The sequence below is a fragment of the Pagrus major genome, chromosome 18, assembly GCF_040436345.1.
Source record: "Pagrus major chromosome 18, Pma_NU_1.0".
NCBI lineage: Eukaryota > Metazoa > Chordata > Actinopteri > Spariformes > Sparidae > Pagrus > Pagrus major.
This window is the reverse complement of record NC_133232.1, coordinates 12,739,106-12,743,274: the sequence shown is the minus strand read 5'-3', so window position 1 is coordinate 12,743,274 and position 4,169 is coordinate 12,739,106.

The window sequence follows — 4,169 nt, the reverse complement described above, 5'->3', positions numbered from 1 at the left end:
TATTTGTATAGCTCTCTTGTTGATAATATTGATCTCGTTGTTTATAGATCAATTTCCAATTATTAAAGTGCATATGTAGTCACACTCAATCCAAAGTGCGTGGTGCCATGTGTGCAAAGCCAGGTGACGATGTGCTCTTTGTCACAAGGATGAAGAAATTTATTGCCATATAGCAGCTACAAGAAAAAAAACAAATAAATAAATGCTTAAGACAGAGAAAGGGGGGCAGGCGCCATGGAATGCATTTCATTCTACCAGAGACATGTCAAAAACAATTCCAAAAAGGGCCCTGTGGCTGCAGGTTATTCCTCCAACCAAGACCACACAGTCTGACCAATCAGCTGTCTGAGATCAGCTGATGAAATGAGTCAAGTCTGTTGTGCTGCTGCTTGGTTGGAAAGAAAACCTTCAGCCACTCGGCCCTTTGTAGAATAGTTTGGACGTGCCTACAGAACCAAAGGAAATGTCCAAGATGAAACAAACACTTTACTTCTGCTAAGTCTTTGGGTTCCATTGATTGCATTTCCATTTGACTTGAGGTCAAAATCACTGCTTTTTAATTGAGTGTAGGTCTAATGGTGGTCACTTCCTAAGGTGGCTTCAATGGCTTGTTTTGTCCACTAGATGGAGATAAGTGACCACAGATCACAAGTTTCTGTTAGTCTAGAACCCACTCCTAAAGAAAAATGAGATACTCCTTGAATACCTAGAGCTTTGACCTTTGACCCTGCCTGCAAGTCTGGCTGTCTGCATGGCTGTCTTTGCCCCCTCCTGTGGCCGCCCAGGGACACTGCACAGAGCGCCACACTTAGGATTTGGCTGTGGAAAAACGCTACGGCTTGCAGCACATGTGATGCTCAAGATCTGAGGACACGGGCTGCAGCATATGATGCCTTAGCACATGTGATGGTCAAAGTGGGGCAAATAATATACATACATATAACGTAATTATAGTTTTATTAATAACCAATCAGTTCATTATAGCCTATATTCCAATTAAGGTGGGTGACCAGGATTACGGGTAGTCTCAAGGGTGGATGGAGAGTGCACCGCCTTCTCCTTCGGGAGGGGGTATCAATTTCCCCAAACCTAACCCTGCCTCCTCAAATCACTGCTTTAATTGACAAAATTGGCTGGGTTAAACAGAACCTTACCAATGGGGAATTTGAAGCACTCTTTTCATTGAGCAATAACAAAAATATTATCAAACCAGCTGATAAAGGTAGTGCAGTGGTTATTATGCATAGGGAACAATACCTGTGGGAAGGATATAGACAATTACATGATAAAACGTATTATTCTAAATCGAAAAAGCCAATTTATAGAGATACTATACCACTTATTGATAAGATTATTCAATCATTATATAGTAAAAAATGTATCAATAACAAACAAAAAAACATATATTCTGGGAGCCTAGACGCAGAATTTTTTATATGCTGCCTAAAATCCACGAGGACCTTTCTAAGTGGAGCAAACCAGGGGAAATCCCTCCAGGGAGCCAAGCCCATTATGTCTGATTGCAGCAGTGAAACCTACTATACAGCTGAGTTCATTGATTTTCATCTTAATCCGCTCTCGACGAAGCATGCCGGTTATATCAAAGATACATATGATTTTGTAGAAAAGGTTAAACAAATTCCAATCCCTTTAAGCTCATTATTATTTACAATGGATTTAGACAGTCTCTATACCAATATACACTGAACAAAAATATAAACGCAACACTTTTGTTTTTGCTCCCATTTTTCATGAGCTGAACTCAAAGATCTAAAACATTTTCTATATACACAAAAGACCATTTCCCACAAATATTGTTCACAAATCTGTCTGAATCTGTGTTAGTGAGCACTTCTCCTTTGCTGAGATAATCCATCCCACCTCACAGGTGTGGCATATGAAGATGCTGATTAGACAGCATGAATATTGCACAGGTGTGCCTTAGGCTGGTCACAATAAAAGGCCACTCTGAAAATTAAAACACTGTGGCTGTGTCCAAATTCAGGGGCTGCAGCCCACGAAGGGCGCATTTGAAGGCCAATTACGTCACAACGCTGCGCGAAGGCTGTCCAAATTCGAAGGCTGCTCCACATGCAGCCCACAAATGCAGCCTTCCCCACCCTCGTTTAGGAGGACGCACCGCTACTATCCTTCGCGGCCTCACATATCCCAAGATCCTTTGCGCACCGCTGCTCAGTCCCGAAACAGAAGAGGAAGCAAGAGAAAATGGCGACATCAAGTGGCGCAGACATGACATTTAAATTTAAGTAATGGGTTTATACTGGGTTTGTACTCATTTGAACATCCAACGCCAGATATGTTAAACTTCAAGAGACTATAAAACCTCCAAAGTTTAACTTTCAGTTAAAATACGTGACGCTGGTACTGCTATGGTAAATATAGTTGTTAATCACCAATGGGTTAATGTTTATTTTGTAATGTTGATAATTCAATTTAGATTTGACACATTGTACACACACAAATAATGTACACGTTTGATAGATTTGAACCAAAACAGACTTTAATGCATGAACACCTTGTGACGCAACCAGGAAATACTCCGAAGGCTGGACCGTCCAATTTAACAACGGTGGACGCGGCCTTCAAGGTCTCTCCGAAGGACCCGGCCTCCGTGGGCCGCAAAGGCCGCGTCCTTGAAGGCTGCAGCCCCTGAATTTGCACACAGCCATTCTCACTCCAGACTTAAATGGCACAGAGAATTTTTTCAGCACCAACCCTGGGTGCGCCATCATCAAAATAACAATGTTTTAACCCTAACACACAAATATGGCAATGTTCATTTAAAAAACTGTGTCTACCTGATAAAGCGTAGTGCGGAATGCAATATGTGGGTGAAACAGGTAATTCAATGCTTACCAGGTTCATCCAACACAGATATAATATTTCTAAAAAGAAAAACGCACACACTCTTTTGGTAAAACACTTTGTAGAACATGACTGGTCTTCACTTACCGCAACAGTATTACAGTGTAATCCAAGATGGTCCACAGTCCAGAGAAGGAAAATAGATACAATATAAATATTTACTTTAAAAGCATAAATATGGTTATTTTGTTAAGAAGCATCAATATGTTTTTGGATTAAATGCATACATTTCATTAAGAGCCACTTAAACTAACACTAGGTAGTTTGGACTCATTACTACCCCCAGCTGGTTGAGAAGCGCAATTATCTGTTACCAGTGTCGTAAATACTGTTGCTGTATGAGCATCCCTGGGGAAAATGAATACACGTGAATTTGTTGACGGAGCGGGCGAATCACGAAATCGTCTGAAAAAATGAATGAGTGAAATGAATGCGTTTAGTAACGTCTGAAAATGTAACTATGTTTTCGGGAGTTACTGAATACAATCACAAGTTCACGTTGTGTTTGGAGTAATAACTACAACCAACTCGGTACGACAACAGTAAGTAGCATGCTAACGTTACCGATAACAACAATAGCCTAACATTATCTCCCGACCACACTGTTCAACAATTAAGTTGATTATCTGCATGAACTAAGGAATCTGCAACTTTTCGAGACAAGATGTTCACAGTGTTTTAATAAGTTAGTCATCGTTTACAGTCGCTACATGAAAACGTGCAAGCTATCGAAACGGACAGCTTTAGATTATCTCCCGGCTTTATTACGGTTATAAACTGTGGACAAATAGTGCCCCAATGAACACCACATAACAACAAATCAACTCAAAGTAAAAGTCGGTAAGATAATAAATATGTATATATGTAATGACTTACAAATCCAGTAGCATCAAGGCTAGGCTAGGTCACCATCAGTCTTGAAACCCATTTCTTCTTTCAGTTCCACCGAGTGTAAGCTAGTCCAGTATTTATCTGTGTCCGGGCTCTGTTCTATCACTTTCTCTTTTTCTTTTCTTCGCCTCCTCAGACAATACAATAATAACAATACGTTTTTCTACCACTTAACTGAGTTTAGAAACATTATTTTAAGGTCGAAAAACTACCTAGTGTTGCTTTAACACAGATTCGGCAATAATTTAATGGAAATTATTTAAAAATGCCTTTAAGAAATGTGATGACGCTTCCCCTTTAAGGCACTCGTTGCCCGTGTTTATGCATGCTCCGGCCAGAGCTGAGTTGAGCCGAGTGCGAAGGGGGGAGGGGAGAGAAGCAGAGAAATTAAC